Below are 25,797 nucleotides of genomic sequence, written 5' to 3'. Positions count from 1 at the left end.
ACCATTTAATTAGCATCACTGGTGGACGAAGGGATAATTTGTACGCATATGTCTGCATGCTCCTGCAATGGGAATCCCTTAACTTTTCAGGAAATAGAGGGAAATCAATGTAGTGGTCTTTAAGTCGTGTGTCAGGAGTTGTTTGTGTTGGGCTGTTTGCACAAGTTTCCAAGCTTCTGCAGCAAAACTCTTGAATGCACTTATTAATTCAGGAGAAGTACCTGTAACATAGCATTGGAACGAATATTTCCTTTGTTGTAAGTGGCCACATAATAATCATTCCTGCAATAAGCCAGCGAGGTTAACCTGCAGCAATGCATCAGCACTATGTCCTCGCTGCCTGGTGAGAATTTTGTAGCCTCGTTACTATGCGAGTGGAACCTCAAAGAGCTCTTAAGAGATGACACAATCATAATGGAAGATACTTGGAGAAGCCGGGCCTCCTGCTGGGTATACTTACTTTACGTGTCATGCAGTGTGTTACTATGTAAATTGTGGGTTGTGATTACTTATGCATTTTTCATGGGTGCTCTGAAGGTGGGTTCCAGCCTGAGTTCTGACTAAAAATACAGTCATTAATCATTGTGCCTCTTTGAAGAATATCATACTTTTGACTTCTGAAGTGGGAAATGGCTGGAAATGGTGGGTCTTCACTGGTGCTGTAGACTTAAGAGTGCTATTATATTGAGTATAGTCCATTGGTAGCCTGCCCATTTCATTATCAAAAGGAAAAAATCAGCACATATGTATTAACCTTGTGGTTGGTAGTTATATTTATAACTACTCAGTGCCCCCCCCCCCCCCACTAAATCTCTCTCTCTCTCTCTGTCTCTGTCTCTCTCTCTGTCTCTCTCTACCTCTCTCAGCCTCTGCCTTTCTCTGTATCTCTTCCGCTCTACCCACTGCTCTACCCCTCTCTATCTCCACCGCTCTACCTGCCGCCCTACCCCTCTCTATCCCCACCGCTCTACCTGCCGCCCTACCTCTCTCTTTCTATCGCTCTACCTCTCTCTAGCTCCAACTTCAACGATAGCCCAAGAATAAGGCGAAAGGCGTGGCCCCCTATGACATAAATTGCGCACCAAATTTGTAATTGAAAAGCTTTATTCCCGTCAAATGAGTGTAAATGGTTCTGTCATGATACAGTTTGTTCTTGTGTTCTTTCTGAAATTCTAACTCTCTGGTTTCAGGCTACTTGAGGTCCCCGCCTCGTGTCTGATTGTTGTTCTCAGCATTGCTGTGTTTCACATGTGCCTTGATGCGTTACTGTCTTCACTTGGAGGCTGGGGTATTATATATTGGACGTCTTCTATGGTAAATGTCCTATGTTGATAGTAGTGGTGGGTGAATCGATCCAAATATTGATAATCTCAATACCTACGTTGACATCGATATGGAATTATACCAGTGCAATGAGATCGATTCTTACTTTTAGCTTCTCTCTTGTGTGTCATCCTTAGCCTGCCACTTTAAATAACAAGTGCATTGTGGAAAGTGGGGTTGTAGCATGCTTTGGTGTTGGGAAGTGGACTTTTCTGTTGTCCCGCTGCGCTCTGGTGTTTTACTGCAGGTGAACACTCTACTTGAAATAATATTTTGTTCTAAATCGTTCTGGAGTGATAGCTTTGCACACTTTGTTTATTCAAGAAACAAATCCAGACATTACAATGTATGGGAGAATATAGTTTTGTTACAGTTGTTTGAACGACATTTTTTTAATTACAATAAAGTATTTTCTGTTTACCTATAAACCTTTATGTTTGCTTTGGATATTTGGTTTTTGATTTACTTCTGTAAAATGAGCTTCTGCTCCACCAACGGCGGTGTCTGGCATCTTGAGTCCTCCTCTTGGATAAACCCAACATTATGATTGGGCGATTGATTTTTGGTTCCAGATTTCCAAATTAGCAGTTTGTTGTCCTTCTTCTTCGTGTGAAGATTAATGACAGAAAATCTGACAAAAAGAAAAACGTTGGTCAGGATGGTTCTGTGAGTCTTGATAGTGCTACAGTTCATTTTGGGCATCTTTGCTCAAAATGGCTGGATTGGTGAATTGTGCTATATAATTCAAATTGTTTCATTCATCCATTTGCAAACGCAATAATTAACCTACACATCAATGGCCAAGGGTACAATGCGAGGTGTTCACACACTATTTTACGCAACTTCAGGTTCACCTCCACAAGAATATGTTAAAATACAGTCAACTAATGCTGGATTGACACGGCCTTGGAAAATGACACGTGTTGGCTAATTGTACAGTTTATGCACGAAGCGAGAGCAAACGGCACAAGACCAGCTCTTTGAGGGTGTGTTCACACTTGACACCTTCAGTCAGACTAAGATTGCACAAATTGCACCTGTGTCTGTCTATTTGTAGATGTGTGAATACATCCATTCAAACCTTGATGCTCAGCAGTAAGGAGCAGAATGAATTCCGGTGAAAGGCATGGCTCTCATTTTATAATGTAGTTCAGTTTAGTCGAGGTCTGAATGCAGCAGGGGCTGAAGACGAAGATGGGATCTACTTTAGAAACGCCTCATCCCCGAGGCAGATAGTCATTCATGGTGAAAGTGTCAAAATATTCTAATTTGATCATTGTGGTCAAGGTCTGGTGATAAGAATTAGTATTGGGGTAAGCAGCAGGGAATTGGTTGAGTGAGTAAACATGTATGTAGAATTTGGCTGCTTCAACTCCTATTCTGAATCAAGCATAAGGGACAGGACAAAATACACCACTAGCATTTTAGTGAGTGGCAAAACAAAGTTAAATTACTTGTAAAAAAAAAGTTGCTTCATTCTCTTTTGATTTTACTCATGAATTCCTCTTAGATCATTAGATTTATTTTATTGAAGTGGAGTTACAAAAGCACGGAACAAAAAATATACTCAAGTAAAGTAGAGTTAACTGAATCTCCTTTTAATCGTTAAGTGAAATAACTTAATTCCATCTCTGCAATCTTCACAATTCTGTCAACACGACTGGATGTGAAGGGCTTCTTACTGGCCTGGAACAGACAAAAGTGGTGACTGACTAAATTGTTTATTGTTTGAGAGCTTGCAGCAATGGCCTTGTGCTCTTGGCAACCTGCCTGTTGGCCAAGAGTTAGGGTTAGGGTTAGGGTTAACCCGACTCCTGGCCAAAAACCAACCTTGCATAAAAATTTGACGAGCATCAGTCTGAAAGGAGTTTGACATTTACATCAAAAACTAAATGTACTAGTTGGACAAACTATCCACATCATACCCAGTTGATTCCAAAAGGTAACAAACAGATTTCAACAAATCCGAGAAACAACTTATGACATTGAGTGGGTTAACATTGTAACATATTATTAATGAATATTTAACAGGCAAACATTCCATCTCAGTTCACCATGGTAGAAGCTGTTAATCATTTCTAAATATTACATTTCTGTTCACCCTGGAGTTTGACAAAAACCTTAACTTTTCAGGAAAATATGTGTGGATTGACGAACTGAAGTAATGCAATAGGAAAATAACCCAAAGCACAGAAGTACTACTGCCAAGTGGCCCACAAACATTGAGGTCAATGCTATGTAATTGTAGTGTGTGTGCATGCAAAATACATAATACTTAAACTAACTTTATTTAGAAAGACTTCCAATTGCATTTAAGCGGTAAATAATTCATTTGAAGAGAAAACATCTTTGAATTGCGACCTTTATCTCTTCCCATTCATGATTGGTAGTTGTACAGCAATTACATAACAGCGTTGGTCATGTCCACCAACACTACCTGTCGCTTCTTGTTCCAAGAACAGATTTTCTTTTTTTTTTTTTTCACCGATGTGGACTCTGAACAATTCAGCGAAAAGCAACATTTTAAAGGCTGAAGTCTTTGAGACATTTTCTATTATTCAACGAACCGGTTTACTCCCACACATGTGCCGTGGTCATTCGCGCTACGGCACAGTAGAAAACAATAAATGTCCCCATTGTGCAAAGCATAATGCACCCGACATCCGTGAACTCGGATGCAGAGTGCTTTTTGTCTCGCCTCGGCCCGTTTGCTGTTTTTCTGGTGACTCAGTCCCTGCAGTTGTTGGAGGGGAGGGACATTAATGGACGGCGTAAACCAGGTCAAAAGCATACAGCGTAAAGCACACTTACGTAAGACCTGTCCAAAGTGACACAACCTCCCTTCACGCCAACCAGCAGAGTTCAGCAGAGGCATGGCATAAATACAGATTAAACCTCATATAGCAGCACTGATTATTCATTGTCTGCTTCAGGAACCGAACTGAAGATAAATGCAACACGGAGAGAATGTTTCATAAAAGACCTGTAATTTGAAAGTGATTACGTTGAAATGGATTTATCAGTGAGAAAGCAAAGACGTCCGAGCCTGCTTTGAACTTGAGCTATAACCAAAACCATCACCTGAACATCACCAACAACTGTAGTTTACAGAATGAAACTCAATTAATTATTCATGAAAGGTCAGACACCTGCAATAGGACGAAACCATACTCATGATTGTTTTGTTGTTTAATTTACTATAAATGAAACGATTTTGCTTTGGAAGGAATGCTCAATAACTATGTGTTGCTCGTGCACCAATAATTCTCATTGTCTATGTAAACATGGACGAACCAGTCAAGACATGACCGCATATGTACATTCTGTCTCGTCCACTTCTGATGTCTTTTTATTTGATTTAAATTTAATTTGTATGTGAAATGACTTAAACGCTCCCAAAAAATGTTTGCAATTTGTAATACTTATTTCTAAATATACGTAAAAAAAATTCACAATGCCAAAAATGAGTTCTAGTTCCTATCCTGAGGCCAGGCCAGCCAAGGGACACAAGGTTTTGTTAGAGGGTGGGATTTACACATGATAAACAATCACAATCTAGGGCAGGCTGGGGAACCTCTTTAATGTTTTACTTTTAAATGTTTTTGCTTGTGTGCTTTTACATTGGAATCATTTCATCCATCCATCCAGGTAAACCTGGTAATTTCACAAGTCCATCAAAAGGCAAACACACAGGCTCACACACACACTCACAATTCACACCTAAGGTCAATTTAGGCTCATCAATTAACCTCACATGCATGTTTGTGAAGTTTGGGTGGAAACCGGAGGAAACCCAAGCGCACACACAGGGAGAACATGCAAGCGCCAAACGGAAAAGACCAGGCCAGTATTTGAACCCATGACCTTCACGCTGTGAGGTGAGCGCGCAAATCACTGTCTCACCCCCTTTTTTTTTTTTTAACATTTCCTAAAATATGTTCAAATGAAATGCATTCATCTGGTGTACTGACAGACAGTCAGAGACACTTTTTCAAGGCAAAGGTGTAAAAGACAGCAGTGTTAAATAAAGAAATCTGTCACGCAGTGTTAAAATTAGGAAGACGAAAACAGACATCCTACACAAGCAGCACCTGTTTCTTTATTCAGCACAAATCATTCAGTCTGTATTCCATGAATGTCAACAATTTACTGTCACTATTTTGGAATATCAGTGAATAAAAAAAGCATGTGGCCATAGCACACAGTCGTTCAGACCGTACAGTCCTTGCCAGTCCTGATATAGCATGTCACCAAGGTATGAAAAATAGGACACAAGCAGAAGACATCAGAAATATTAACTGCGAAACACTAACAGGCGCCAAAACTTCTCTACCTTAAGTACACCACTGCAGCATTTTCCTTCAGGCTGCACAAATTAGTGCCAATATCCCTGAGCCAAGAACCTGCTCTCACAATCCCGAAAGCTCCCAGTGGGTTTCTTGGATATTCTGCGATGCAGTTTGCCATGTCCTGGAAGTGTCAAACGAGTCATTGTGTCTGTACGCGAGCAGGTATGAGCGTCTTGCATGTGGAGTGGAGGATACACATTTGTAGTGGTGAAAGGTCTCAGCAGCGAGCGGATACATTTGTGGTAAGCCCTGAGGGGAAAACATATCAGTCAGACACCACCTGCACAGACACCTTTCGAATGCACTGAAGGCGAAGGCTTTTGTCAGACTTTAGAGGGGAAGCATATGGCTTTTTCCCCTCTGGCAGTGAAGTATGTAGATAGATTTGATCTTGTGCACATGAAATGTCGTTTGAAATGTTAATAATGTAGTTTTTAATCTAGTCCGCCGAGACCTTTGTCATGCAACCAGTGCAGGTGGGCATCCTTCAGTGGAATAATGCTTCTTTATAGGAAGCAGGCTCGACCACATCCACCGCTCAGTGCACGTTTGTGATGCAGTGTTTAACCTATGCTACTTCAGATTCAACGCTTTGCCGTGGTTAAAGACACCGCCTTCATGGTGAAGTGGTTGTTGGAAAAGCATACATTTTTCATCAAATTAGCAGGGCTTGGCCCATGTGCTGTTTGGTAACATTGTGTTAAAAAAAATAATAAAGTTTTCAAAGTGTGTGAGGATTAGCCTAAAAGAGCTTGAACCATGCTGCGCCGGGCAGCAACAAAGGACTGCAATTCTTGTCTGTCCCACGCCAGCTTCTGATTGGTTCCCCAGGTGTGTCTGAGGGATCTGAGCTTCCCTTTCACAGGCCAACGTCAATTGTTTTTGGGTTGTTCCCTTCTGGTGAGGCTGTGCTGGTGATGCTGCCCTGTTCTCGCTGTATGACATGTCTGATCCGTCTCATTCGCCTCGTCACGATGATGGTCGTCATACTCTCGTAGTTGCATCGGGGGAGAGGTTGTTGGCTGGAAATGGTTTCAGGTCAGAAAGTGCAGGGGGTCCTTTCTGAGGTTTTTTTTCTATGAAAGGTGGACGACTTGTTTGAGCCTCACTTGGTCATCCTCCAGCATTCTGAGCCATACAGTAGGGGGGAGAGCACACAGCTTGGCGACAGTTTTAATTTGACCTTGGTGCCGTACTGAGAGGACGTCCAAATGTCATTTATCATTCCGAAGGCATTTCTGGCCCTGCTCGTTCTCATCCTGATCATATTATGAGAAGACCGTTTCTTCAGTGTTGTAGTGTCAATGGAAAATAGAAAAGCATGATGTGTCAAGATAACCGATCCATCTTCAACGCCAATGGGCTTCCTGTCACGCTGGATTTTGGACCATGTTCTCCGAATCATGACACTTTAGTTACACGTTAACTTTTCCATCAATCTGATCGTGTTGTCTTCATGGAAATGGGAAAACCTGACTCGGTCTCCGTGGAAACTGGGGAAATTTCAAGTTTTCTGAAAACATGCTACTGCACATGTGCGCCATGGCCGAAGTAAATAGTTCTGCACATGCGAGGCAAGACACAAAGATTTATAGAGCACCATGCAGACACAAGGCTATTTACAGTGCTTTGCAAAGACATAAAGTAAATGCATGAATGCAAAATAAAACTTAAGAGTACATGTTACCCTCAAGGTGGTGAAGCTGGTGGGGAACATTCACATGCATGAGTCGATGGACAATAAACAGTGTTTGCCTCAAGAGCGTCATGACTCTCAGTCCATTTTCTCCTGGGACTTGTTAGTTTTGTAGCTGACCGGCACCCAGAATAACAATCCAACTCATCTGTTCATACAAATGTCCGTGTACTCATTGTTAATGTTAATAGCGTGTTGTTCTCTTAACGCATGATTTCAGCATTTCTGCTGTTTCATTGTGAACGGACATTGTTTTCAAAATGTTGCCGTGTAAACGCAAAACTTTTCTGGGGCAAAAGAGTGAAAACTTGAAACGCTATTGTTTGAACGAGGCCTGGGTGTTTTCAAATACTGAGCAACTGTTACGGTTTAGAAGTTCACTTTACTTTGCTTCCATAACACTTGGAACACATTTTAAACAAACAATGAAAAGAAATGAAAGGAACAGATCGTAATGGGAATCTTTCATTTATCGTCCTGCAGCAACCATGCAGACGCTGACATTCTCCAAGATAACAGAAACAATGTTATCAGATCCAAAAATACAGATCTATTTCAAGACAAAACTGTATGTATAACAGACAAAGCAGGTGAAGTCATCAGTGCTCGTTGCTTGTTACAAAAATCCATGTAAATCACATCATAAATGCTTTTTCAAACAGGTTTCAAAGCCATGAAAAAATGATAAGTATTAAACATTAATTAGACGCTTGAAAGACTGGGGCCATGTCCACTATTTGATGCCCAAACAGGAAAGATGCAACCTCGCTCAAATATCCACTACCACCAGGGCATGAAATATTGATGCGTCCACAAGCAGCTTTATTGGATTTTTTTTTTTTTTCGGCTGAGAAAAAGATACTTTAGACCTAAAAATCTTCTTCTCGCACTGCCTGAACTCCCGTAAAACAGAGAACTCTGAAGAAGTAAATTTAGGGCAGAGAAGTGACTTATTGATTGTGCTAAGAAGAGTTTCCTATTGTCCTGTAATTCCTATTTCATCCACCACATGATTACACAGTCCAGCAAACAAACGCCGAGTGAAATTTCGTTTGATGAAAACTCCCTAAAAAGAATAACCGTTGACCAAAATACAGGTAATAGTTGCACTTGATATCATATGTAATATATGTACATGCAAGGGATTGCTACCAAACAACATTCTGTTGTATCCTGTATATATAAGACTCCATCTTCATCTTATCTTACTGTATTCAAGAGATTATATTTCAGGATTTACATTTTTGTACTTAAGATGTCCTGGTATTTGTATCAGGAAGACCTGAAACATCTTGGAGAAAATGGTCTGTGACCCTATTGTACAAACCAGGCGTCTTTTCCAGGTCAGTCTCCAATAGCATCAGAAAAAAGTTGCAAGCTTTGTAAGTTGGACTGAAAAAAAGAAAAAAACAGCTATAAAGAGGATCAGAAACCGCCAAATCATCTCAACAAAAATGAAACTGGAAAATTACTCTGGTGCTGGTTTATAATTCAAGATCGATGATTTACTGTCAATCGAAAGTGGTTTTAGCCTCAGACCATTTTCTAATGTGTTACATGTGTATGTTAATATATCGCTCTCAGGAACTGGATTCCTGGGGTATTTGCTTGTACAGTACAAAATGTGATTCCCTCTGTGAGATAACACAGAGTTTGCAGGTGACTTTACCTCCTGCGACAGAAAATCCCTATGTATTCACCTGCTTCCTGAGCCCTCCTTGTTTTTGATCCAAACATCTTCAGAGCATCATTCAGAAACAGCGGGACGCTGTATTCCATCTGCTGCAGCCACACTCACTGTCCAACTAGTTGGACCAAACCAAACTCGAATTGGACGAGATGTTTTGCCCACATAACAACCGGTTTGACTGCATATCGTCACCTCCTATTGTGAAGCTGCAACACACAAGTCCCGAGGAGGTGTCCTTGTTGAAATGGATTCAGAACGAAACAAAAAAAAAAAAAAACAATAGACAATGGAGTTGTGATGTGAATGAATCGGCGCTTCTCTTTCTTTTTTGTCCACTCAAGAAAATAAATGTACACTGACCCGAAACACAGTTCTTGAAGCTATTCACAAACATTCAAAGGGAACAAGTATTGCTGCTATAACTGTTACAACACAAAAAGCTTAGTGTGATGTTTTGAGCGTTTCTACTGCAGATAAAGGAAACACAAGCAGAGGCACGACACAAAACATTATCTATTAAGGTGCAGATCGCAAGGGGATGATTGGAAAAAGGCCAAACATGAGGAACCCTAAGGTAGCTTAAATTATATTAATATCTCGGCGGGATTACTGTAACACTCTTTGTTTTGGAGGCAGCCAGTCTTCCCTCACACATCTCCAGTTGCTCCAGAATACTGCAGGACGACTTCGAACTCAAGCATGTAAGCGGGAGACATATCACTCCCGTGTATCCATGTACACCGGTGCATTTTAGAATACATTTTTAAGATTTTTTTAAAAATTTGTCTTTGTCTTTAAATGGTCTGGCCCCCGCCTTACCTCTCTGAGCTGCTCCACCCCTGCACTCCTGCTCGCTGCCTCAGGTCTGCTGATCAGCTGCTTCTGGAGGTACCGAGGTCCAAGCGGAAGCTCAGAGAAGACGGAGCTTTTTCTGTTGCTGCCTCTCTGTTGTGGACTGAGCTACCACTGCCATTCACTGTCTGCTTTTAAAAACCACTCTGAAGGAACCACTTTTATTCCCTGGCTTTTAACCATGTTTGAGACTCTGCGCCTGTTGTTACTGTTGTCGTTTTTTGGAATTTTTTGAATATTACTTTTTATTGTTTTACTGTATTTCATTGTTTTATTGCTTACTCTTTCTTTTTTTTGAATTTTATGTAAAGCACTTTGGTTCCAACTGCAGTTGTTTTAAAGCACTCTATAAATAAAGTTGACTTGACTTGACTTCAAATTTTCTTTACCGTCATTCAACACATTCTACGTTCCTGATAGTTCACACTGTATATCGATGACACATTTAAATCATGATGTAACAATTATATATGTTTTCAAAACCAATTGCTATTGGCATAGTTGAAATTGCCGCTATTTCTCACCACCGGACCGGCAATGAAGCTGTCCCCCATGCTGAACTTTGTGCACATGGTCCTCTGACTCCATTACTCACTTAAGCCGAGCTGGATAACAATATAAAGACGACTCAGCAATCAGGATACTGCTGACCAGCCTTGTTCCAGGCAGTGCATGTAGCACCTGTCCAGGCAGATTAACAGTTTTTCTGGTTTCTTTTGTGGTAAAGTGCTTGTAGATCATATCAGATTGGACTTGACCTCCGCTCCCATTTCACCTTCTTTATTTTATTTTTGATTAAAACAAAGACGATGTCGTCTCGAGGCTGACCTGGAGAACGCTCAGGGTCCCCTTAAAGGGGTTGCTAACCACTGTCGGCCGATTCACAGCGTGAAAAGATGGGTGTGTAACAAAAATAACTATGAAGAACTGTAATTTAATAGTTAAATGGTTGAATGATTTAAACACAAGATTGGTGAAATTTCATGTTTTTTAACCCCAGTTAAAGAATGTGTTGACAGAAAAATGTTACCTGAATTAACAATTCAATTCAACTTTATTTATTTAGTGCCAAATACATCCGAGTCATTCCAAGGCACTTTCACAGAGAAAACCCAAGACAACAGATGATATCAAGAGGGAGAGAGAGAGAGGCCATAAACAATATTTCTGGGACACTGACGCTGGTTTCATTCTGTCTTGCGGTCTTGTCCAATGCAATCCCTTTGTTTGTGTGTGTGTGTGTGTGTGTGTCATATGTGTGTGTGGGTGCAGGACTATAAATGAATCCTGAAATCACAATGCAACAATCTCTCAAAATATAGTTGGTGGGGACCAGCAGAGATCAACGATAAAAGTACTTTCTTACTCAGAGAGAGGCATAAGTACACAAATGACCATAATACTACAAAGATCCATATTATACACATGTGGACTGGCAAATGAAGTCCCTGTCATATAAAGACCAAATGACAATTTCTAAGCCAGATTTATTTATTGCAAACAGAGATGAATAGAGGTACACAGTCTCCCCTTCTCTTATACTACCCCCCCCCCCCCCCCCACACACACACACACAGTCTCAAATATATAACTTTAATACTTAACTTTGTCACATTAACAGAGTATGAAATATTAGTGTCCTACACTACTACTGATTCAATATTATTCAATAAAAAGAATTCAGAATGTAATTCAGTTTCAATTCATGTCTAATATTTCTTTCTCTTCCACGCAGTTTGCAATACTTACTTTGATTTTGACAATTCTGCCAGAAATATGTTCATACTTTCGCTTGACCTCAAGTTTCCTCCCTACCAACTCACCTCGTCACCTGCAGCTCACTCCACTTCCACCTGTTACATTTCTTTCAGGGCTGCATGCACTCATAACGGAAAGAAAAGGAGCCGCCACTGCCGACAAATTTAACTTGGGCCAAAAGTTTGATCGACAAAATTATACTGGGTGACAAAAGCCTTGTAGAAATCCCCGTCATCGCCGGCCCGCCAGTAGTCCAGTGGTGGTGTTCAAGACTTTGATGCAGTAGGCTGTGGTTTGACTCCCAGCAAAGACACTTTTTGTTGCTGTTGATCGAAGAGTCACACAGTGACAGGCAAAGAGCATGTGACGGCTTGGCCACCCCTGCTGTACATTCTAAATTTACCATTACACAGCTTTGATTCATTGAAGTATGGCTTAACACGACCTCCAAAGGCATGTTCTAATCATTATTTGCCACACTGTAATGTGTGGAACACACAGACTCCTGGTTTGCCAAGGCTTTAATCTTGACCTCTTTCATTGGTTGAATGACTGGTCGCATTTCCTTAACCTGCTCATGGTGCTCGTAAACTCCCAAAGTCCCGAAGACCTTAACTCCTGACCGTTTGCTGCTCTTGAAATCGCTCACATGCTCCACAGGTAACCTCCAAACTCTACTGTATCCTGTGTCTTGACAGGTTAGGATTTATTGTTATAGCAGTTCAAAAGAAAATCAGGTATAATGTGCATGGATGTTTTAAGATAAAAAACATGTTTGATAAAGTAGTGTATTTGCAAACAACCAACCTTGTGTTAACTTCTGTTTTGACCTTCTTAAAATTCTCATGTCAACATAAAGTCACTTTGGCAATGTTGAAAGCAGGAAAGCAACGGCAACTCTATTCCCACAACCTCTCTAAGCTCTCAAGTCCAATCTGAGATATAATCTCTTCATCAAGCTTCGGGTCAACTACATAGCCTCTTTCTAGTTGGCTATGACTGGTACACACCCCCCCCCCCAATAGAAGGTGACCTCAGGGAGACCTAATCAGATACTTGAACCACCTCAATTGGCCTTTCTCATTACAGAGGAATAGCGGCTCTAATTAGTCTTTCTTGGATTGATGAACCCCTGACCTCATTGTGAAGAGGGAAGTCCTCCACCCACCAAATAAAACTCATTTGCAGCATCCCGTCCGTTTTTAATCAAAGATACACTGCCAGAGAGAGGGCGTCTTTAGAGCTTAATGAATGTACTTGTCAAAAATATACAGGCGAGACAATTATTGGCTATTTTTAGTTGTGTGTCTGTTATCTAGAAAAAGTGGAGCGTCTCGAGCTTTTCTGACGCAATGACAACGTGACACAACTATATAACCCTTTTCTGTGAGGTCAGAAGGACCTCGTGGCAATCTAACATCTAACTCTGTCCATCTGCCTCATTCTCAAGAGCAAAGCTAGCAAGTAACCTAAAGATCATTCATTTGAATTTAAGGACGAACTGAGTAGCTCCTGATGAGCGACAACCTCACACAATCTGTGAAGATCATAGCCAAAACAGGTTTTTTTCATTGTCAAAATGTGATACGATTCACCTTCACAGAATGATTAGAGTGTTTTTCGACTACGTTTGCTATTTACTCACAGATTCAGAAAAAAACTATTTACTTACTATCTACAGTATTTCAGAAAAGTTGCTTTTCCCCCCGGTTTACCCAGAGTTGAAATTGTAGAGTTTTTGGAAATTTGCGTTTTCCATGACTCTGACCCCAAAACTTATCCTGTCCCCACTCTTTTATACCGTTCGCTCAAGTATTGTTTAGACAACGACTCTTAAATCGGGCACCTGCCCTGAGTCTTTGATATCAAACTCACCTTTTTTTTTTTTGTATCATTTAAACAATTTAAATAGGTTCTAAAATGAGCACAGTGTTCTCAATTCATTCAGATTTGATTTCAGAAAAGGACACAGCACTGGGAGTTGTAGAGAATCTCAAAAGTGGACAGCAAAAGTATTGTTATGCTCCTTGATCTGACAGCTGCCTTTGACACCATCAACCATAATATCCTTTGACACTGACTAGAGAATTGGATTGGCCTCTGTGAGTGCCCCGTCATGGTCTCAACCTTGTTTTACTGACAGAAGTTATTTTATCAGTTTTTGCCAAAAATAACTCATTGGAACCACAAATCTATTGTCAGGCCCAGACTTGACTCTCCTTGCTTGTTACCACATGAAAAGATAACCAGCGATCAAGGAGTCCATTACCATTTTTATTCTCGCCAAAATCAAAACTGTGGATGACTGGGTTTTTTTCTCTCTCTTGAGTTAGATAAAAACAAGACAGACATTGTAAAAGGAAACTAAGAAGCCTGGCTCCTGAAAATAGGGGTAACAAGAGCAATCAGAGATTTTTGTCCTCTGCCAAGGATAGACGTGGACAGACGGAAAGTACACATATTCCACAACCAGATCAACTGCCTTTATTTAGTTTATTCAGTTTATTTCATAATTTGAAAGAACACAAAATAAGACAATGTATTCCAAAATGAAAATTTTATATTGTAACAATTATTTTGCTCCGTATCACCACCAAAATGTCATGGGTTCTTCCTTTGATCAAAATGCACTTGTGTGCCAATTTTGAAGAAGATCCGCCAGTTAGTTTTTGAGATATCTTGTTAACAGACAGACAGACAAATAAACACAGATGATTTTAGAACCTCTTTGGTTGAGGTCCTTTGTGACTCTGGCTTGTATTTTAAACCACACATACCCAATATTGTTAAGGCCACTTTCTCTCCCTGGAGGACTATTGCCACAAATAACATTCACCTTCACTGCAAGATGCAGAAAAGCTGACGCATGATGCAGATATAGGATACATGTGTTTTTTCTCATGGATCATTGTAATGCCCTTTGTAGTAGTCTCTCTCTAAAAAGTCAACTGATGGTATTGAATTCCTTGAAATCGCATTCCTCCAGTTTTGCCATCCTTTCACTCTGACTTTAAGCTTTAAAGATTGACTATAAAATTACTTGTAAAGAGTTATGTGACCTTGTGCCCTCATACCTGACTGCTTTCCATCCAAACTCCCACGTGTTTTGGAGCTGGACTTTTCGATATACTGAAGATCAAATGTAAAAAGTATGATGAAGCCACATTTAGTTTTTTTTGCTGCCGACGTTTGATTGAACTGCCAGCTCATTCAAGAAAAGCATGTTCTTCAGAGATAGTGAAATGACTCAAGACATGTCTTTTATTGTCATACTCGTTTTAATGTCATTTTTCTAGTTGGTTTCTATTGCATGAGTCTTAACATTGGTATCGAAAGGACCTTTTTTTTTTTTTTAACCTTTATTACTGTCTATGCTCTTGATTTTAATTGCTTGTGTTAGTTCCAAAAGTTCCATCTGAATAATGTTTTTTACCATTCCGTCATGTTTTCCACAGTCCACATTGCTCTAAAGTTAGAGAGAGCAGGTGTTAACCGATGCTAAATTTGAAGCATTTTGTTTCATGCTTCAGCTGTCGCCCTGTAAGAGACAAGAACTGCCTCTAAACTGTGGTGAATCTCTGCTCCTGGATAATTGGAGTCCAGCAAAGAGACTGATGTTCCCTGTGGGAGAAACAGGTGGTCCAAAAAAGCTTGGGGAATAGTTTCCCCAACAGGACCGCATCCATCAATCTTCTTGACCACTTTATCCAATTCAGGGTCACTGGGGGCTGGAACTGTTTCACTATGGATGAAGGCAGAGTACACCATGAAAAAGTTACCCGTCCATCACAGGATGGACACTAACAGACGAACAGTCACACGCTCTCACATCCGCATAACAAGGTCACTTCAAAGACATGTTTTCGGACTGTGAGAATAAACTAGACCACTGAGAATAAAGTCATACATTAGGAAAGTGTACAAACTCCAAACTGACAAGCCCAAACAGGTATTTGAATCTGGGATTTTCTCAGTTTAGGGCTACCCCACTATAGAACCACAGTGGGCTAGCCTTAAACTCTCTTCACTGAGTTTATTTCAAAGCCTTCAGGCTGCTGTTTTTAGCCACCAATGAAGGCAAACTGTCAATACAGACTAAACCATTTGGTCTTTGTTCCTTCAGTATCACTCTAGTACCTAAACATTTGGCCTCGACTTTGAATATGAGTTTGTCAAAAACGAATCTGACTCTGAAAATATCTTGTGCGTTATTTATAAGCCAAAGGTTGATTATTTTTGTAGTGAAACCACACACAGAGAAATACACTCTAACCAATGGCGAGTACACAGACATTTGCATGGGCGCTACTCCAGGTGACTCTAAACTATAAAACACCCAGGAGGAAATGGACTGGGAGTCATGACAGTCTGGAGGCCGAAGTACTTACTTTGGCCATTGTGCACATTCGCAGAGGCATTATTTAAGAAAAGTCCCCCCCCCCCCCCGTTTCCACGGAGACACAAAAAGTTTTCAGTGGCTCCGAACTCCACTGTCGTGTAAACAGACGTCTAAAAATGTTTCTGTTTTCACTCAAAAAGCAAAAGTAAATGGGCGCTTAGTAGGTTGCCTATAGCCCCATTCACTCCGCTGTTTTGTTTAGTGGTTGTACACCTTCGTGTGATTGCGAATGGATGATTGCAGCTAACAGTGTAAAGGCAGAAACACGTGCAATTTCAGTTGTCTCAGATGTAAGAAAAGCGATCGTTGGAGTATCGCTCGTTGTGGCTTGAAATCAGTGGTCCTTTGTCATACGGTTAGAGGGGTCATGGACAAGTGTTGTCACTGTTCTGCAAGCACATCCAGAATTAAAAAGCAGCAGGAAATGACTCGACAATCAGCATTATCAGTTCTGCTCCGATATTGTTTTTTTTTTTAATAGGACTTGAAATATTAGACAACCACAGTTTTAAGCTCCATACAATTATTTCCCCAGCTCCATTATGTTCTCGCTTTGCTCATTCGTTCCCTGAAGGCACCGTCTGTACGTAGAGGACGTACAGGGATACGTGCAGTCAAACTTCATCCTAAAGTTTGCATGTTCCACATTGAGACTGCTGAAGTGGCAGCCTGCGAGCGCGCCTCCAGACAGCTGAAGCGGTGAAAATGTGCTTTATAAAGTGAAGTCCATTCACAATTTTGAGTGGGCAACATTTCAGGTGACGACCTCAATGAAAACTTGTCGATGGCTGCCACAGAGTGCCATGCCAAGGGACGCTGCCTTTATTTGTCTCTGCTTTGTGCTTTACAGGTCCTTTGAGACAAAGCGGCTGTCCCCGAGCGAAAAAAAAACCCCATTACAACAGCATTTTCCAACAAAGCACAACCTCCCACTCAGCCCAAATCTGAACGTACCGTTATGAGACTGACAGAAAAACTTCAAAACTATCTGCAGATAAGCTCTGTTTGCCTTGCTCTTCTGCCCCTGCTTAGAGCGAGGCAGTCACCACATGATTGCATTATGCTAATAGAACTGAGTTGACACTACAAAAAGAATAACCACGACGAAGAACCTGTTTTATCTTCTCTTTGCTTACTTATTATGAATCCTTGGTGGTATGTGTCGACCCATAAACAATGATTTAAAGAACCATTTCCTAAGTTATGTAGTTCATGACTGGAGACGTATAGAAAATAAACGTAGAGTACTTTTATTGTCACTTCACTTAGTCTGTCGAAGAAAAAGAAAAAAAACATTACCATGAGCAAACGGTCCATGTCGTCGTCGTCGGAACAAATTCTCTCTGCTGTTTTCTTGCTTAAAGTGAATGCTTTGCTTTCTAAATCACCAAAGTAGCAATCTTAATTCCTCCCACACCAAACAATATGTTCAAATGACACCGACGGCACATTACTTGAAGAATACCATTAAAAAAGAAAAATCCAAACCTTAAAGTTTTGTAACCACCTGGCTGAAGAGTGATTCTTCTGAACTTTATCTGTGAAACTCCTCTCCGCCCAGACATCACGCACATCATTACCAAAAAAGTGAGTGATTTGCATACTGTCATAACAAAACCTAAAGACTCTTGACTAACACTAAACATGAAGTAAAGGCAAGATCAACTTTCCAAGGCTTGTAAATATGCAAACGAATTGGGAAGGTGTGTGAACGATGTCTCAGGTGGGTGGTGTTACACAAAGTGTGGCTAATGCAGCTTTTCCCGGCGATCCAAACTTTTTCAAGTTGTCTCCACTGACGTAAGGAGGTGAGCGCATCGATTCAGAAAACGGTTATTTTTTGAGGAAAATTGGACAATATGTCTTTGATCCTCCCGGAAAGTGTTTTTTTTTGTTTTTTTTTAAAAAGGGGGACATTGTATGCATGAAAACTAATTTTCGGTGGGTTCATCCTCTTCCTCTTGCCTCCCCTTGAAATGAATGATCATATGGAGAATGCTGGTGATGCTGAGGATAGAACTGTCATGTGGTTTGAGTTAGAACGAAGACTGAAATCCTCTACATTGTGCTTGCATGTTCTTCCTGCGTCTGTGTGTTTTGTTTAGCTTTATCTGCGTTATTCCTACAAACCCAAAGACATACTTGTTCAGTGAGTTGATGAGTTTGTGAAAAGAGAAGTGAAAATGTAGATCTTTCATTGCATTCTGGGTGTTTGTTTACACGACAATGGTGCTTGGAGCCAATGAAAACGCAACTTTTTGTCCGTGTTCTCGCCATTGTTAATGTCTGTAGTGTATTGTTTGCTCCCCGCATGTGTACGTGGGTTTCATTACAAAAACTGGCAACAGCACCCACTAGTGGCCCTACATCGAGACCACATCGTTTTCTGTGTTTCTGCCATTTCCGTGTGAACGCGTTTAAAAACGCTGCTGTTTAAACCACAATTTTTTTCTGAAACAAGAACACGATGTGTTTTCACCTGAAACGTTGTCATGCAAACTTGGCAATAAGTTTCTGTTGGTGTGAGCTTTTCTACTTATTTCTTACCTTGTTGGCCCTGTGATGGAAAAGCTCCAACCTGAATTATCACCAAGCTGTTACAGTAATAACAACCTTGTAATCCGTCAGATTTGTCAGAGCTTCCAGATATAGGAGTTGAAAATGGTCTTGATTGAACTAAAAAGGTCAACATTTTCTTTAACATTTAAAGATCCCGGATGAATGAGCTTGTTATTCATCCATGCGTACCTATAAGTGGTGCAGATTTCAAAATGGGGGGGGTGTTCTGTTTTTTTTTTGTCCTGGACTGATCAATTCTGTGTTTAATACAACATAAACTCCCCAAGCATCCCATATTATTCCTGTGGCTCTTTCAGCAGTTGGTGCCAAAGTGTCCACAAGTGTCTTCATGACTCAGTTCACTTAAAAATAAAAAAATTTAAAAAGCCTTTGCCATCCAAAAAGTCAAATTCCCATTGTGTTTCTCCACCCAGCTTCCGGTGTTCTATGCACCTCGGATTTCCCCTCGTCTACATCCTCATCCCCCGCATAACTACATTGTTTATCTATAGGGACTGTACAAAACGTGGGTTGAAACCTGAGCAGAATAGTGAAGAACAATCATGGTGTCAGTGACAGAGTTGATGGACTGGATCATCAATATTAATGGTTTGATTCCCATATCACTTTGTCTCCTGAGTCGAGATGTTTATGAGCAAGACACTGAACCACATGTTGCTCCCACCGATATGCAAGCACCTTGCATGGCCATTATGTGCCAATGATTGTGTGAGTCAAAGAGACCAAGGTAGTTTTATAGTTGAGAGTCAACCTGAATGGCAATCCAACTTTGTCGTGTGTCTCATACGAATGTCCATGGACTCGCCATGGTTAATATTTATAGTGTACAGTTCTCTGTGCCTGTGTGTGTAGTTTCATTACAAAAACAACAGCACTCACCCGTGGCACTGCGGGAAAAGTACATTGTTTTTAGCATTTCTGCCATTTCCGTGTGAACGAACATCATTATCAAAACCTCGACGTGTAAACCATTTACAACCTGAGCCTGTCTAAAGATGATCTCATGGAGAAGCTGTGTCAGATGACACTTGACCCAACGTCAGCTTAGTATGCTCTCTGGGAAGAGCCGCCAAAGAGCGATCAGATTAAACGGGAGATTTGTTGTTGTTTTTTTTAGGACTGCTGGATAATCGCCAGTTTCTCCAAATATTTATGGAGTCTTATAGAGAGTGTCAACATCGATATGAGGTATACTGGATATTTTGGCCACATACTTCAGAAAGGCAGACTGTTAAACGCTGCTGCCAATTGGGTGCTCAGTTCTGCTGCTACTACCTCATTAGGTGATACTGATATATATATATATATATATATATATATATACATATATATACAGATATATATATATATATAAAAAGTGGTTCACACATTTACCTTCTGCTTGTGTCATGACTTTTTCCTTCAAGTCGGTGGGGAATATGATGATCAAGGATATACTCGATGTGAACGCAATACCAAAAATTGCAAATTGATATTATTGGATACTCATTACAGACAGAGGTAGAGAACTGAGTTGAATTTATTCTGCAAGTGGGGAATGAGAGGAGTCTGTGACCGCCGCATTCAACCGCAAAATGCTGAGTGTATCTGTTTGTGACATGAGGCTGCAAAAAGATTCTCAGGGTGAAATGTTTCCACTGTGGCAGACAGCATTTGTCTCAGTATTGTTCTGCGTTGGAAAATCCAACAGTCAACGGCAATGTGTTGGAATTTGAATAAACTAGTTTCCCTGAAGTGCCCTCAAAGCAAAGCTTTTGGGCTTTTGATTTTAAAGGTTTTGTTTAGGGGGCGCACCGATACCAGTCTTTTAAAGGACGAGTACAAATATGTACTCGTATATGCTACTATATATGCTACTTGCCAGTAGCGAGTACCGATGCGAGTAATTCATACTCTACATGCAAATGATGAGAACTTTACATTCAGCAATTAGTCCTATTCTGCACGATTAGATGCAATATTTCCGTAAGAAATGTCATATACATGCTGTCTAACAAAAACTGAAGTCACTATGTACCAGTATTTTTGACACAGTGGAAACTTTTCTCACCCCACTTCTGTCAGAGAACAAAGCTATACTACCCTACGTCTGCCAGAAAAGACACAAATTACAAAAGCGACTAAAAAAAAAAAAGAGAGCTCTGCCTGCTGCACTACACATGGTAATTGATAATTAAGCTACAATATAAAAGTGTTGAGATAGGAGCGAGCCCCAGAAGCCTCAGGATTGCTAACAACTCTTCCAATTACCCAGAAGCTTTTCAGAGCAACAGAACGTCCCAAAATAAATTACCGCCTATAATGAACTGCACCCAACAGTTGTAACACCAGTGTAGTTGCTTTATTTGACTATTATGTGCACTAAACCATCTGCACTGTGCAAACACTATCCATCACCAACTGATTTTTAGTAGTTCTCTCGCTCGCTCTCTGCCAGGTGCCGTGAATAGCACAAAGTTAGCTTTATGTGGACAGGACACATTACCAAAGCCTGCAGCAATGTAAGACTTTAGGATGTAGTAATTTATTACTTAACTCACAATTACATTGTTGTTGTTTGGCCTTTGTTCTTTCTGTAACTTCCAGCATTTCAGGGTCCTGATGCATTAACCATTTCAGTCTCCATTGCTTCACTCTGCTTTTCCGGTGGTCCTCCATCCCTGAGACTATCCAAAAGGGTTTTCTTGTCAAAATAATTTTTACCTCCAGATTGTTGGAAAAACATGGAATTTGTGTGGACACTGTATGAATTAAAACTTCAATTAAACTGAGTAGTCTACCTCATAGCAGCTGGACGCACAAGAGTCTAAGAAACCTGTTTGATCTGCTAAATGAGCAAAGAAATGCCTAAATAATGCCAATAAAAAAAAAGACATATGGACTTCCAAGATATGATGTTAAAGAAGTAGTAATGGCAGCTATTCAAATATGTGGATTTCGAGGGCTTTTTTTTTTCTGGCTGGAGTATCTCCCATCATTAGGATCACAAGTTCACTTGTGAGCTGGTCCTGGTTCTTGATGGATGTCTATCTGATGACTTTCCCCCCACAAATCCTGCTCGAGAACCATGAACACGCTCTGAGTATAATTTGCATGACTTGAGATTTCAAAACTCGTCAAGGCTCCGCAACCAGCCGTCACACCTGTGGTGATCACAATAAAAATGTAATATCACTTGACAAGCGACTACTTGACTACTTGACAAATGTCACGATATAGCAGTAGATTTGACTAGTTGATTAGTTTATGCCTCCTCTAGCTCTTACTCAACTAAGTATATGATGATAGAAATTTGTGTCCCTCAAGAAAAAACGTTGCGAGTCACTGGTATAGAAGACGTGCTCTACGTCTCCATATTTATTATTGTTTTACTTTTTTTTGTTTTTCTTTTACTTTTGACAGTTTTTTTTCCTTCCACATTCCAGTTTCAACATTCCTGAAGATGACATCTTATAGAAAATACTAATGTGAGATGTAGCGCTGCAGTCCTGCGTTAACGCTGCACCCACACAAATCTCGATGTGACTGTGTAAAGGTCACTACCCTGACAGTTAACACCCTCAAATGCTTCCCGAGGAGTAGCGCTGACACAGTCAAAGCACCGGTGCATGCAATGCAATGCAGCGCCATTGATTTTTACCATCAGGACTTGAGGCTCGAGTGCACACTTCAGCTCAAATGACTACTGTGATGTCTGTCATCGTGTCACGTCCTCAGGTGAACTGACAGTATACGAGTTTCCGTCATTTGAGCGTGTAGCTCCAAATGAGGACATGATGGGGTGAATGGAAGGTCAATATTCAGCCTTTGCTTCAAATGTGACAAAACAACTCTTGCATGAGGAGCCGGGGACTGACTTGTGGTTGACACTTTGCGGATGTCACCTTCGTCATTCTTTAACACCTCGTCTAGACCGTTAACCAAAAGAAGATCAATATGCACAACAGTCAGCCGTGAGTGTCCCTGAAGTCTGATGATGAAGACGCATGTCCCACAGCCACAACGAGCACAGCGCCAAAACAGGCCGGGGCGCATCATTTGTAGTGTCACAGCCTTTTCCTCTCTTTATCTGCATGTCCTTTAGTGTAAAGTGACAGGAAAGACTTTTAAGGAAAGGAACTTCATTCCAAAAAATGTTGCCAAAGGTTCATAACATGCCAGGTGCAATCATTCATTTACCCCAGCCAGCCAGCCAGCCAGCCAGCCAGCCAGCCAGCCAGCCAGCCAGCCAGCCAGCCAGCCAGCCAGCCAGCCAGCCAGCCAGCCAGCCAGCCAGCCAGCCAGCCAGCCAGCCAGCCAGCCATAAACTCATTCTATAACTTGTTTGGCATCTCTTTGGATTCTCTTTGGATTCTCTACATTCTAAATTGAGACATCATGCAGCAGCTACAGTTTGACAGGCCTGTCTTTTCATTCACTCAGTACCAAACACTTTGGGGCTCCATGATTGAGCTCTCAGACCATCTCTGAGCTTGAGCTGTCAGCCAGTGTGGCCACCAGAGACAGTGAAGCAGACAGCTAGGGTAAAGTTCAACAGGATTCTCGGAAGGGTAAAACACAAGTAAACCACGGAGTTCCGATTTTTCCTGGACTAAACATCACTACAGTTCTTCAAACCGCTTACAGGCTGGTGATTGCAGGTTACCAGTTTTTGGTCATTGTTTGATTTACTTCACAACATTCTTATGGAGCACTTTGCACCATAAATAAATTCAAAGATACAACTTCAATGGAATGAAAGCATGGCTACCCATTCCCCTCTGAGTTCATGGGTGACGTGGACAGTGATACAGATATTTCCTGGAGATGAAAATGGTCTTGGTGGATCAGCAACAGTCACAGTTGCTCCGAATCATTGCTGGAAGAATGGTTCTGGTTCATCCTTCAGAAAATGGCTCCAATGCGCAGGCCAGACTGGAGCTTGCCAAAGGCCATATTAAACTCTGCAAATTGCCATTTATGGCATCTTACATCATCTGACAGGACAATAACCGTGACATGATTGTGCCATCTTTTTACACAGGGACCAAATGTAGGGGTAGTTCACATGATTAATTTTAACCCTCAAATTACAGAATAAAAAAGATCCAGTAAAGTGGAAAACAGAAAAATATCCATCTTCCAAGTCCAAGCTGACACACCTCGTCTGCTCATTAGTTTGTCTACTTTTGCATAATACACGGTAGTGTGTTTTTATACTCAATTAGTAGATCTCACTTTGTCTTTAGTAGTTGCCACCTTGGGTATTAAATATCCCCTTTTTTATATCTACAGCCCATCATCTAGATTGTGTTGGGGCTTTTCAAAAATATTGGGGCAAAAAAAACTCATTATCAAATCTAATGTCTTTCTAAATGTCAAGAATCATCATCCCTTTCCTCGTGAAACTGTGTTAAAGAAACAACCTAAAACATAATGGCATGGCTGACTTGCTTTTTCAAAAATATGCTGGAAGTGTTTTTTTCTTGTTATCTATCAATGGAAGGCTATTGTGAAGAAATGCATTTCCCTCGTCTAATGGACTGAAACAGCACCCTGACTTCATACCCTATTTTTTATCTCTCTCCTTTCTATATGCCTCACTCAATCTTTATGTGCCGACTATAATTGTGTCATATCCGATGCTCTCACAGGGTTAATTTGTTTCAGTAATTTCCTCTGATAGGCCCACCGCTTTTGGACTTTGGTTTCTGTTGTCAAGAATGCAGGAGCTCAGCGGTTTTAGAGAAAAGAAAGGAGCAGCAGGCCAGCATTCAGCGGAGACCCTTAAAGGGAGGAAGGACACACCCACCGTGTTCTGAACCGAGCTCCTCTTTAGTTCCTTTCTTTTTCAAATTCTGCCATTTCTGATTGCTTTTGTAAGCGCAGGTGCACTCGGAGTGTCGTGCTTTAATGTATCACAAAAATATTTAAAGGACTCTATGTTGTCGTGGTGTGACCACGCCGCAAACTGTTTCTTTATTCCAATCGGTGTAATTGTCATGAGCTCAGGTCATCTATACATAATAATCTCGTTTTTGAAAACCTATTTTCAGAGCTTATGCAGAATTTTATATTGATTTGCCCGTGGTTGGTGTTCAACGGAGATGACGTCTCAAAATGAATTACTTTTGCAGACGTTGTATTAAAACGTTTTGAATTGTAGTAATTGAAATAAAAGTGATTCAAGTCATTAGAAATCACGTCCATGCACTTGGGGCGCTTGGTTTCAAAGTCCACCAAGATTCATCCAATCATTATTTGATTGTAACACATTTTGTGAAGGTCAGCGTTTTCTCTTCGACTGAACCGTGTGGGCCAGGGTTAAAAAAAAACAGAAACACTTCACTGTTTATTTTCTCCACCTTTTATTTTGTAATGCCATCCAAGATTATCGTTAGTCTTTAGTTTGACACATGGAATCGAGGACAGAACGTTATTGTGGCTCTGGCTCAGTTGGTGGATTGTGTTTTTTTCTTCTTTTTTTTTTCATTTGCAAGGTTGCCAGTTCATTCATACAACTCCCCCGTCCGTATGTCAAAGTGCCCTTGAGCAAGACACTGAGCCCCACACTGAGTGGCAGCTGTCCCTATTGTTGGATTATTATTGGACCGCTGAAGCAGTGGAAAAGGCTTTTTTTTTTTATTATTATTATTACTTTTAGAGCTTTTTTTCCCCCTGTTCTTCATGTTGGTGTTGTTATTACAACTTCCCAAGAAGACAGGAATATTTGAAATGGGCTCACTGACAAAAGCAGTGGTCAGTGGACTTGCAAGCTGATGGCAGCAGGTCGCCATTTGGCACATGAAGCTGTGGGAAAGCCAACTGTGAAATGAATCCAACATACACAACAGATTTAAGAGCTTTCTGGATATTCATTGGCGTTGGATGCTACTGACAGGATGGAAGTCGGTATTCCAAATCGGACAGCGACGTGATTGAGAGACTAATGTCTTTCCTGGCTGACTCTGCCTTTTAGTTTGAAGCACTTCTTCAGTTGAGGATGCTTTACTCGTTTTTTCACACCATTTCTTTTTTCTTTGACCAAATGTACTGATCCTCCACCCAAGTCTGTTGTCAATTTGCTTGTCCGTCCGCACAAAAACGAGTGGAGAAAAGCACTGAGATCAGCAATGACAGGGTTGTTGTACTTGCCACCCTCCTATTTGAC

Source organism: Lipophrys pholis (genome assembly GCF_963383615.2).
Source record: "Lipophrys pholis genome assembly, chromosome: 1".
Lineage (NCBI taxonomy): Eukaryota > Metazoa > Chordata > Actinopteri > Blenniiformes > Blenniidae > Lipophrys > Lipophrys pholis.
The sequence above is the reverse complement of the archived record's forward strand: the minus strand, read 5'-3'. Positions refer to the sequence as shown.